Raw genomic sequence first — 12,687 nt, forward strand, 5'->3', positions numbered from 1 at the left:
CAGCTCTGCCTTGGTGGCTCCCTCAGGGCCAGGTCCCAGACCCTTGCTAGCTGTCATCACTGAGGGGGCCGGGTGCACATGACCCAACAGGTCTTAATGCTCCTCAGGCCACCCAAACAGTGGCGGTCAGGTACCCCAGACTGTGAGCCATACCCTTAGGGTCACAGTGGCTGTGTGTGGTAGAGGTTCAACACTGCCTCAAGGCCTGGTCTGGGCCAGTGGGCATTCATGGCCTTGGCTCTGGAGCCATGCAGGACACACCCCCAGCCTGTTCTCTGGGCCCCCCATCACACCAGCAGGCCCAAGGCCGTGTGAGCAGAAGAATGCTGGGGAGAAGGCTGGCACTTGCCTCTTACCTCACGCTCCAGGTCTGAAGGGGCAGCACTCCACTGACTGCTGCCTAAAAAAGGGCCCCCACTAAAGATGGCTGACAGACAGTGGCTTGCTTGGGGCAGGGGCCCACTACACTGCCCACCAGTGGCTGAGCAGAGTGGTCACAGTGGCATTAGTGGTCTCCTGGTAACCATTGCCTGGTAACGGGGCAGTGGGTCACAGTGCACAGCAAGGGCTGCCTGGGAAGGGCTGCATTCAGCTGGCTATGGTACAATTCCCCCTTTTCTTTGGTGCTCTTCAACCCTGAGGAGAATATGTGGGTATGATTTGGATAGAGTGGTTAATCATAAACTCAGCAGCAGATCTCTGTTTTAGGGGACTTGCTTTCAACCTCCATTCCTGGTTCATCTTTTCCCAAGTCTTTCAGGGAATGGGGTGACGACCACTCTAGCTACATCCTGCTGCAGGAAAGCAAAGCCCTACAGTGCATCTGAGTTGGAAGCAATGCCACGGTGCAAGTCTTGATCCAAGTCTTATATAAACTTGTATAAGGAATCCAGGAGAATAAGCCTGAAAAGCAGCGTGAGGGTGGCACTCTGGGGGAGACGTTCTGGCAGGGAATCCAGACACGCAGAAGCAGAAGGGAAGAAATTGTTGTAAGTTGTTAGGAAGTTGAGGGGAAGAGCTTCCCTTAACGGGAGAACACAGATCAAAATCAGCATTATTGCAAAGCAAATCCATAAACGTTAGTAGCATATGCATCTGTTTACTCAGTTTGTCAAAACTGCATTGGTAAGAGTCTTCTTGAAGTTGAAGCACTTTGGGAAAGCCTCAGCCTAACTATCTGTTAGACACTTAAAGAGGCAAGGTTAAAGATCGGATGACAAGGGGTTGCGAAGGAAGCTTAATCAAGTGGCTCTCATGTAACCGTCAGCATGGCTGACCGATTATCCCAAGGCATACCTGCATTTCAGAAACTTTGTACCCTTTCTAGAATATCGACAGGTTGACATGTATCCATCCTGTGAAATTGGAAAAGCTTCTCCCCCATTTCACAATGTTTTCTCTGTAATTTCCATACCAGATATACGACTGAAATAGTCCTCCTTGAGTTGCCTTAAGGGCCCTGAAACTAATCCAAAGTTAACAAAATATTTCAAAACACCTGGTCCAATAAGCTCATCAGTCCTTTGAAGAGAATTCTTCTTTCTTCTCCAAAGTGAGAAGAGATCTTAAAAGCAAATAGAGATCCCTTCAAGGCAGGACAGTTCACATACCATGTTATTGAAAGCAGCATTCCAAGTAAATGTGTTCTCTTGGCAGAGGGGAACCCAATCCAGCCTTGAAAAAAACGTATTTTTAATAACAGTATCCATTTCCCGAAGTGGAGATTCGTTTCAGCCCAATGATGCATCAAATGTTGGTTTTTGGCTCAACACATTTATCCCACCTTCCTACTCTATCCTGAAATGTGTTCCTTTTCATGAGTTTCTTAGCTTTAATTACATATTTCGATTACAATCCTCAAGTCCTTAACACCTTCACTTAGTGAAAACCAAGAAGCAAGCAATTGTCAGCTGGATGCCATACCAGCATTTCTGATTGCAAACGGATGCTTTTGAGACCTTCTGCTAAGTAGGCAAAGGTAGGGAATCTTAGATGTGCCCAGCATCCAATGTTCCAAGCCTCTATCCTCTTTGAAATGACCCGGAGAGTCAAGGAATGCTTGCCACTTAACTTGGTGAAGTTTCATGCTCCCCAAATCTAGAGAGGCCATTTAGAAAGACTTCAAGTGTCATCATTTCAACTTATGGTCCTTGCTGTCAAATTGGCAACCGATATAAGGTCTTTTTGGATCTCTAAGAAACCTAGGGACCACAGAAGGTTTACACTTCAGAATGCAAGAAGCTTAAGGCAGCTTCCATACCAGATATCAGTTCAGTACTAGCTATTTGCCAGATCATCAGGACCTGAAATCCATGGAGGCCAATTCTCTCCAGAGGAGGAAGTATTGAATAGGTAAGTGCTTCCCTTTCAGTGAAATAGAGCTCATTTACACATCAACTCGGCAGTTGATGTCAATTGCCTTATCCCTCAAAGTGGCCCAAATCTGGAGAATGCACCTGAAAGGGGTGCGTTGGGGAAGCACATTTGAGTTTCCCAGAGCCACAACACTTTCACACAAAACAAACGCAAAAGTACATGCAAAGAAGAAACTCTCAGTCCTGAGGACCAAAGCAAAGGGTGAGGATGAACAACATCCTCAGTGTTTTCGAACTACGTTCCCTCATTTTAACAACAAAACGACAAACAACATGCAAATTGAAAGATAGGGAATCAGGACCACAGTTGTCATGCCTACTGACCTGGCAAGCAGAAAGAGCCAAAAAGGAAAAAGCAAAGAAATTAGGAAAAGTTCAATTTGCTTCATTAACTTCCACATGTCTCCTGGAAATATGCTCGTTTTCTCAGGGTCACAATGATGAAAACCAAAAGGATTTCACTGAGCAAACTTTCTCTAACTGAATATTTTACATAGACTGGTTTTGGAGATATGAAAAAGATTCATTTGATGTCATGTTTCACCAGAATCTGTAGAATATGCTCTCCATGCAATGTAAAAAAACAAAAAAATACTTGCTTGTACCTTAGCGGACTACAAGATGGACTAGAGCTCTGCTGATCACAGCAGGTGTTATCCAATAGCAGAGAGACAAATGCAATGCCAAAAGGTCTCTCAGGATCGCAGTTCCCAGGCACCAAAGGGGAGATTCCTACCCATTGGAAAGGGAATATGTCAACCAATGATCCACCACAGGAACGATACCTAGTGTGATCATATGCAAGCTCCGTTACTGTCCAAAGACGTCTCAAGTACTCAATGCAAGTGCTGTTTCACACACCTACAATGTACGCATCACAAACTGGATCCCACAAACCAAAGCACAGACTGCCGTGATTAACACCACATTGACACACACAAACACATGAAGAACAAATAAACACTCCAATCACAAAGACAGAAAGCCAGAGAAGGCATTTTGTCAACTTCCACTTCCACTCCCACATGGAGGCCCCCAGTTCTCAAGAGGGAATGGACTCAGAGGGGCTCCCATCCGCTAAGGGGAGCAGCCCAGTTGGAGTAGACCTATTTCCCAGCCTGTGCAAGCTGGAGCGACTTACCCCCAAATGACATGAACTGTATACCGTTGCTCTGGACATGTCTCCAAGACAAGCAGCCTCGTGCTGTAGGGCAGCCACTGCATATCAGGGAGAATCCCTGCCAGTATCCTGGAGCCAAATGTACTCTGGCATGTGCTGGGAACTTTAAATGGGGATGCCCCTGATCGAGATCAACACACCATGGGCACAGACCTCCTGGCTGGCTCGCTATAATTGGTAACCAAAGGCCAGGATGTGTGCCCGATGCACAGTGAGGCCAAGCAACAGCAAAACATTGGACTTTGGAGCCGAGAAATATTTGTTGTTGAGACATTCAAGGAAATGGGTGGCTTATGCCGGGTAATCCCCAACCTTGAAAGCTTTTAGCAAAGCCCTCTTAGAGGTAAGGTGATGGAGGGGTGTGGCTGTTCGTTGAAAACTTCTCCCTGTCCGATCCTTTGTTCCTGAGGACAGGTCATAGTCAGGTCTCAATGTTCCTATCAATCTCCAGCAAACAAATGTCACTCTCTGGGTGACAAGAAAGGGCAAGATCTCAAGGCACAAGGCTCACCCTCTGAGGTCCAGACCCACCTAAGAGAAAGGGGTCCCTGGGAGGGGTGGTGGTCCGCCTGCCATGGAGGGTTTGTCCAGGAGCTGGTCTGGGTCCTCCCACCAGTGCCCACGCCTCCCAGAGGAGGCAGCTCTGCCTTGGTGGCTCCCTCAGGGCCAGGTCCCAGACCCTTGCTAGCTGTCATCACTGAGGGAGCCGGGTGCACATGACCCAACAGGTCTTAATGCTCCTCAGGCCACCCAAACAGTGGCGGTCAGGTACCCCAGACTGTGAGCCATACCCTTAGGGTCACAGTGGCTGTGTGTGGTAGAGGTTCAACACTGCCTCAAGGCCTGGTCTGGGCCAGTGGGCATTCATGGCCTTGGCTCTGGAGCCCTGCAGGACACACCCCCAGCCTGTTCTCTGGGCCCCCCATCACACCAGCAGGCCCAAGGCCGTGTGAGCAGAAGAATGCTGGGGAGAAGGCTGGCACTTGCCTCTTACCTCACGCTCCAGGTCTGAACGGGAAGCACTGCACTGACTGCTGCCTAAAAAAGGGCCCCCACTAAAGATGGCTGACAGACAGTGGCTTGCTTGGGGCAGGGGCCCACTACACTGCCCACCAATGGCTGAGCAGGGTGGTCACAGTGGCATTAGTGGTCTCCTGGTAACCATTGCCTGGTAACGGGGCAGTGGGTCACAGTGCACAGCAAGGGCTGCCTGGGAAGGGCTGCATTCAGATGGCTATGGTACAATTCCCCCTTTTCGTTGGTCCTCTGCAACCCTGAGGAGAATATGTGGGTATGATTTGGATAGAGTGGTTAATCATAAACTCAGCAGCAGATCTCTGTTTTAGGGGACTTGCTTTCAACCTCCATTCCTGGTTCATCTTTTCCCAAGTCTTTCAGGGAATGGGGTGACGACCACTCTAGCTACATCCTGCTGCAGGAAAGCAAAGCCCTACAGTGCATTCTGAGTTGGAAGCAATGCCACGTTGCAAGTCTTGATCCAAGTCTTATATAAACTTGTATAAGGAATCCAGGAGAATAAGCCTGAAAAGCAGCGTGAGGGTGGCACTCTGGGGGAGACGTTCTGGCAGGTAATCCAGACACGCAGAAGCAGAAGGGAAGAAATTGTTGTAAGTTGTTAGGATGTTGAGGGGAAGAGCTTCCCTTAACGGGAGAACACAGATCAAAATCAGCATTATTGCAAAGCAAATCCATAAACGTTAGTAGCATATGCATCTGTTTACTCAGTTTGTCAAAACTGCATTGGTAAGAGTCTTCTTGAAGTTGAAGCACTTTGGGAAAGCCTCAGCCTAACTATCTGTTAGACACTTAAAGAGGCAAGGTTAAAGATCGGATGACAAGGGGTTGCGAAGGAAGCTTAATCAAGTGGCTCTCATGTAACCGTCAGCATGGCTGACCGATTATCCCAAGGCATACCTGCATTTCAGAAACTTTGTACCCTTTCTAGAATATCGACAGGTTGACATGTATCCATCCTGTGAAATTGGAAAAGCTTCTCCCCCATTTCACAATGTTTTCTCTGTAATTTCCATACCAGATATACGACTGAAATAGTCCTCCTTGAGTTGCCTTAAGGGCCCCACAACTAATCCAAAGTTAACAAAATATTTCAAAACACCTGGTCCAATAAGCTCATCAGTCATTTGAAGAGAATTCTTCTTTCTTCTCCAAAGTGAGAAGAGATCTTAAAAGCAAATAGAGATCCCTTAAAGGCACGACAGTTCACATACCATGTTATTGAAAGCAGCATTCCAAGTAAACGTGTTCTCTTGGCAGAGGGGAACCCAATCCAGCCTTGAAAAAAACGTATTTTTAATAACAGTATCCATTTCCCGAAGTGGAGATTCGTTTCAGCCCAATGATGCATCAAATGTTGGTTTTTGGCTCAACACATTTATCCCACCTTCCTACTCTATCCTGAAATGTGTTCCTTTTCATGAGTTTCTTAGCTTTAATTACATATTTCGATTACAATCCTCAAGTCCTTAACACCTTCACTTAGTGAAAACCAAGAAGCAAGCAATTGTCAGCTGGATGCCATACCAGCATTTCTGATTGCAAACGGATGCTTTTGAGACCTTCTGCTAAGTAGGCAAAGGTAGGGAATCTTAGATGTGCCCAGCATCCAATGTTCCAAGCCTCTATCCTCTTTGAAATGACCCGGAGAGTCAAGGAATGCTTGCCACTTAACTTGGTGAAGTTTCATGCTCCCCAAATCTAGAGAGGCCATTTAGAAAGACTTCAAGTGTCATCATTTCAACTTATGGTCCTTGCTGTCAAATTGGCAACCGATATAAGGTCTTTTTGGATCTCTAAGAAACCTAGGGACCACAGAAGGTTTACACTTCAGAATGCAAGAAGCTTAAGGCAGCTTCCATACCAGATATCAGTTCAGTACTAGCTATTTGCCAGATCATCAGGACCTGAAATCCATGGAGGCCAATTCTCTCCAGAGGAGGAAGTATTGAATAGGTAAGTGCTTCCCTTTCAGTGAAATAGAGCTCATTTACACATCAACTCGGCAGTTGATGTCAATTGCCTTATCCCTCAAAGTGGCCCAAATCTGGAGAATGCACCTGAAAGGGGTGCGTTGGGGAAGCACATTTGAGTTTCCCAGAGCCACAACACTTTCACACAAAACAAACGCAAAAGTACATGCAAAGAAGAAACTCTCAGTCCTGAGGACCAAAGCAAAGGGTGAGGATGAACAACATCCTCAGTGTTTTCGAACTACGTTCCCTCATTTTAACAACAAAACGACAAACAACATGCAAATTGAAAGATAGGGAATCAGGACCACAGTTGTCATGCCTACTGACCTGGCAAGCAGAAAGAGCCAAAAAGGAAAAAGCAAAGAAATTAGGAAAAGTTCAATTTGCTTCATTAACTTCCACATGTCTCCTGGAAATATGCTCGTTTTCTCAGGGTCACAATGATGAAAACCAAAAGGATTTCACTGAGCAAACTTTCTCTAACTGAATATTTTACATAGACTGGTTTTGGAGATATGAAAAAGATTCATTTGATGTCATGTTTCACCAGAATCTGTAGAATATGCTCTCCATGCAATGTAAAAAAACAAAAAAATACTTGCTTGTACCTTAGCGGACTACAAGATGGACTAGAGCTCTGCTGATCACAGCAGGTGTTATCCAATAGCAGAGAGACAAATGCAATGCCAAAAGGTCTCTCAGGATCGCAGTTCCCAGGCACCAAAGGGGAGATTCCTACCCATTGGAAAGGGAATATGTCAACCAATGATCCACCACAGGAACGATACCTAGTGTGATCATATGCAAGCTCCGTTACTGTCCAAAGACGTCTCAAGTACTCAATGCAAGTGCTGTTTCACACACCTACAATGTACGCATCACAAACTGGATCCCACAAACCAAAGCACAGACTGCCGTGATTAACACCACATTGACACACACAAACACATGAAGAACAAATAAACACTCCAATCACAAAGACAGAAAGCCAGAGAAGGCATTTTGTCAACTTCCACTTCCACTCCCACATGGAGGCCCCCAGTTCTCAAGAGGGAATGGACTCAGAGGGGCTCCCATCCGCTAAGGGGAGCAGCCCAGTTGGAGTAGACCTATTTCCCAGCCTGTGCAAGCTGGAGCCACTTACCCCCAAATGACATGAACTGTATACCGTTGCTCTGGACATGTCTCCAAGACAAGCAGCCTCGTGCTGTAGGGCAGCCACTGCATATCAGGGAGAATCCCTGCCAGTATCCTGGAGCCAAATGTACTCTGGCATGTGCTGGGAACTTTAAATGGGGATGCCCCTGATCGAGATCAACACACCATGGGCACAGACCTCCTGGCTGGCTCGCTATAATTGGTAACCAAAGGCCAGGATGTGTGCCCGATGCACAGTGAGGCCAAGCAACAGCAAAACATTGGACTTTGGAGCCGAGAAATATTTGTTGTTGAGACATTCAAGGAAATGGGTGGCTTATGCCGGGTAATCCCCAACCTTGAAAGCTTTTAGCAAAGCCCTCTTAGAGGTAAGGTGATGGAGGGGTGTGGCTGTTCGTTGAAAACTTCTCCCTGTCCGATCCTTTGTTCCTGAGGACAGGTCATAGTCAGGTCTCAATGTTCCTATCAATCTCCAGCAAACAAATGTCACTCTCTGGGTGACAAGAAAGGGCAAGATCTCAAGGCACAAGGCTCACCCTCTGAGGTCCAGACCCACCTAAGAGAAAGGGGTCCCTGGGAGGGGTGGTGGTCCGCCTGCCATGGAGGGTTTGTCCAGGAGCTGGTCTGGGTCCTCCCACCAGTGCCCACGCCTCCCAGAGGAGGCAGCTCTGCCTTGGTGGCTCCCTCAGGGCCAGGTCCCAGACCCTTGCTAGCTGTCATCACTGAGGGAGCCGGGTGCACATGACCCAACAGGTCTTAATGCTCCTCAGGCCACCCAAACAGTGGCGGTCAGGTACCCCAGACTGTGAGCCATACCCTTAGGGTCACAGTGGCTGTGTGTGGTAGAGGTTCAACACTGCCTCAAGGCCTGGTCTGGGCCAGTGGGCATTCATGGCCTTGGCTCTGGAGCCCTGCAGGACACACCCCCAGCCTGTTCTCTGGGCCCCCCATCACACCAGCAGGCCCAAGGCCGTGTGAGCAGAAGAATGCTGGGGAGAAGGCTGGCACTTGCCTCTTACCTCACGCTCCAGGTCTGAACGGGAAGCACTGCACTGACTGCTGCCTAAAAAAGGGCCCCCACTAAAGATGGCTGACAGACAGTGGCTTGCTTGGGGCAGGGGCCCACTACACTGCCCACCAATGGCTGAGCAGGGTGGTCACAGTGGCATTAGTGGTCTCCTGGTAACCATTGCCTGGTAACGGGGCAGTGGGTCACAGTGCACAGCAAGGGCTGCCTGGGAAGGGCTGCATTCAGATGGCTATGGTACAATTCCCCCTTTTCGTTGGTCCTCTGCAACCCTGAGGAGAATATGTGGGTATGATTTGGATAGAGTGGTTAATCATAAACTCAGCAGCAGATCTCTGTTTTAGGGGACTTGCTTTCAACCTCCATTCCTGGTTCATCTTTTCCCAAGTCTTTCAGGGAATGGGGTGACGACCACTCTAGCTACATCCTGCTGCAGGAAAGCAAAGCCCTACAGTGCATTCTGAGTTGGAAGCAATGCCACGTTGCAAGTCTTGATCCAAGTCTTATATAAACTTGTATAAGGAATCCAGGAGAATAAGCCTGAAAAGCAGCGTGAGGGTGGCACTCTGGGGGAGACGTTCTGGCAGGTAATCCAGACACGCAGAAGCAGAAGGGAAGAAATTGTTGTAAGTTGTTAGGATGTTGAGGGGAAGAGCTTCCCTTAACGGGAGAACACAGATCAAAATCAGCATTATTGCAAAGCAAATCCATAAACGTTAGTAGCATATGCATCTGTTTACTCAGTTTGTCAAAACTGCATTGGTAAGAGTCTTCTTGAAGTTGAAGCACTTTGGGAAAGCCTCAGCCTAACTATCTGTTAGACACTTAAAGAGGCAAGGTTAAAGATCGGATGACAAGGGGTTGCGAAGGAAGCTTAATCAAGTGGCTCTCATGTAACCGTCAGCATGGCTGACCGATTATCCCAAGGCATACCTGCATTTCAGAAACTTTGTACCCTTTCTAGAATATCGACAGGTTGACATGTATCCATCCTGTGAAATTGGAAAAGCTTCTCCCCCATTTCACAATGTTTTCTCTGTAATTTCCATACCAGATATACGACTGAAATAGTCCTCCTTGAGTTGCCTTAAGGGCCCCACAACTAATCCAAAGTTAACAAAATATTTCAAAACACCTGGTCCAATAAGCTCATCAGTCATTTGAAGAGAATTCTTCTTTCTTCTCCAAAGTGAGAAGAGATCTTAAAAGCAAATAGAGATCCCTTAAAGGCACGACAGTTCACATACCATGTTATTGAAAGCAGCATTCCAAGTAAACGTGTTCTCTTGGCAGAGGGGAACCCAATCCAGCCTTGAAAAAAACGTATTTTTAATAACAGTATCCATTTCCCGAAGTGGAGATTCGTTTCAGCCCAATGATGCATCAAATGTTGGTTTTTGGCTCAACACATTTATCCCACCTTCCTACTCTATCCTGAAATGTGTTCCTTTTCATGAGTTTCTTAGCTTTAATTACATATTTCGATTACAATCCTCAAGTCCTTAACACCTTCACTTAGTGAAAACCAAGAAGCAAGCAATTGTCAGCTGGATGCCATACCAGCATTTCTGATTGCAAACGGATGCTTTTGAGACCTTCTGCTAAGTAGGCAAAGGTAGGGAATCTTAGATGTGCCCAGCATCCAATGTTCCAAGCCTCTATCCTCTTTGAAATGACCCGGAGAGTCAAGGAATGCTTGCCACTTAACTTGGTGAAGTTTCATGCTCCCCAAATCTAGAGAGGCCATTTAGAAAGACTTTAAGTGTCATCATTTCAACTTATGGTCCTTGCTGTCAAATTGGCAACAGATATAAGGTCTTTTTGGATCTCTAAGAAACCTAGGGACCGCAGAAGGTTTACACTTCAGAATGCAAGAAGCTTAAGGCAGCTTCCATACCAGATATCAGTTCAGTACTAGCTATTTGCCAGATCATCAGGACCTGAAATCCATGGATGCCAATTCTCTCCAGAGGAGGAAGTATTGAATAGGTAAGTGCTTCCGTTTCAGTGAAATAGAGCTCATTTACACATCAACTCGGCAGTTGATGTCAATTGCCTTATCCCTCAAAGTGGCCCAAATCTGGAGAATGCACCTGAAAGGGGTGCGTTGGGGAAGCACATTTGAGTTTCCCAGAGCCACAACACTTTCACACAAAACAAACGCAAAAGTACATGCAAAGAAGAAACTCTCAGTCCTGAGGACCAAAGCAAAGGGTGAGGATGAACAACATCCTCAGTGTTTTCGAACTACGTTCCCTCATTTTAACAACAAAACGACAAACAACATGCAAATTGAAAGATAGGGAATCAGGACCACAGTTGTCATGCCTACTGACCTGGCAAGCAGAAAGAGCCAAAAAGGAAAAAGCAAAGAAATTAGGAAAAGTTCAATTTGCTTCATTAACTTCCACATGTCTCCTGGAAATATGCTCGTTTTCTCAGGGTCACAATGATGAAAACCAAAACTATTTACACTGAGCAAACTTTCTCTAACTGAATATTTTACATAGACTGGTTTTGGAGATATGAAAAAGATTCATTTGATGTCATGTTTCACCAGAACCTGTAGAATATGCTGGCCATGCAAAGTAAAAAAACAAAAAAATACTTGCTTGTACCTTAGCGGACTACAAGATGGACTAGAGCTCTGCTGATCACAGCAGGTGTTATCCAATAGCAGAGAGACAAATGCAATGCCAAAAGGTCTCTGAGGATCACAGTTCCCAGGCACCAAAGGGGAGATTCCTACCCATTGGAAAGGGAATATGTCAACCAATGTTCCACCACAGGAACGATACCTAGTGTGATCATATGCAAGCTCCGTTACTGTCCAAAGACGTCTCAAGTACTCAATGCAAGTGCTGTTTCACACACCTACAATGTACGAATCACAAACTGGATCCCACAAACCAAAGCACAGACTGCCGTGATTAACACCACATTGACACACACAAACACATGAAGAACAAATAAACACTCCAATCACAAAGACAGAAAGCCAGAGAAGGCATTTTGTCAACTTCCACTTCCACTCCCACATGGAGGCCCCCAGTTCTCAAGAGGGAATGGACTCAGAGGGGCTCACATCCGCTAAGGGGAGCAGCCCAGTTGGAGTAGACCTATTTCCCAGCCTGTGCAAGCTGGAGCCACTTACCCCCAAATGACATGAACTGTATACCGTTGCTCTGGACATGTCTCCAAGACAAGCAGCCTCGTGCTGTAGGGCAGCCACTGCATATCAGGGAGAATCCCTGCCAGTATCCTGGAGCCAAATGTACTCTGGCATGTGCTGGGAACTTTAAATGGGGATGCCCCTGATCGAGATCAACACACCATGGGCACAGACCTCCTGGCTGGCTCGCTATAATTGGTAACCAAAGGCCAGGATGTGTGCCCGATGCACAGTGAGGCCAAGCAACAGCAAAACATTGGACTTTGGAGCCGAGAAATATTTGTTGTTGAGACATTCAAGGAAATGGGTGGCTTATGCCGGGTAATCCCCAACCTTGAAAGCTTTTAGCAAAGCCCTCTTAGAGGTAAGGTGATGGAGGGGTGTGGCTGTTCGTTGAAAACTTCTCCCTGTCCGATCCTTTGTTCCTGAGGACAGGTCATAGTCAGGTCTCAATGTTCCTATCAATCTCCAGCAAACAAATGTCACTCTCTGGGTGACAAGAAAGGGCAAGATCTCAAGGCACAAGGCTCACCCTCTGAGGTCCAGACCCACCTAAGAGAAAGGGGTCCCTGGGAGGGGTGGTGGTCCGCCTGCCATGGAGGGTTTGTCCAGGAGCTGGTCTGGGTCCTCCCACCAGTGCCCACGCCTCCCAGAGGAGGCAGCTCTGCCTTGGTGGCTCCCTCAGGGCCAGGTCCCAGACCCTTGCTAGCTGTCATCACTGAGGGAGCCGGGTGCACATGACCCAACAGGTCTTAATGCTCCTC

This window comes from Hippopotamus amphibius, chromosome 10 (assembly GCF_030028045.1).
Source record: "Hippopotamus amphibius kiboko isolate mHipAmp2 chromosome 10, mHipAmp2.hap2, whole genome shotgun sequence".
NCBI lineage: Eukaryota > Metazoa > Chordata > Mammalia > Artiodactyla > Hippopotamidae > Hippopotamus > Hippopotamus amphibius.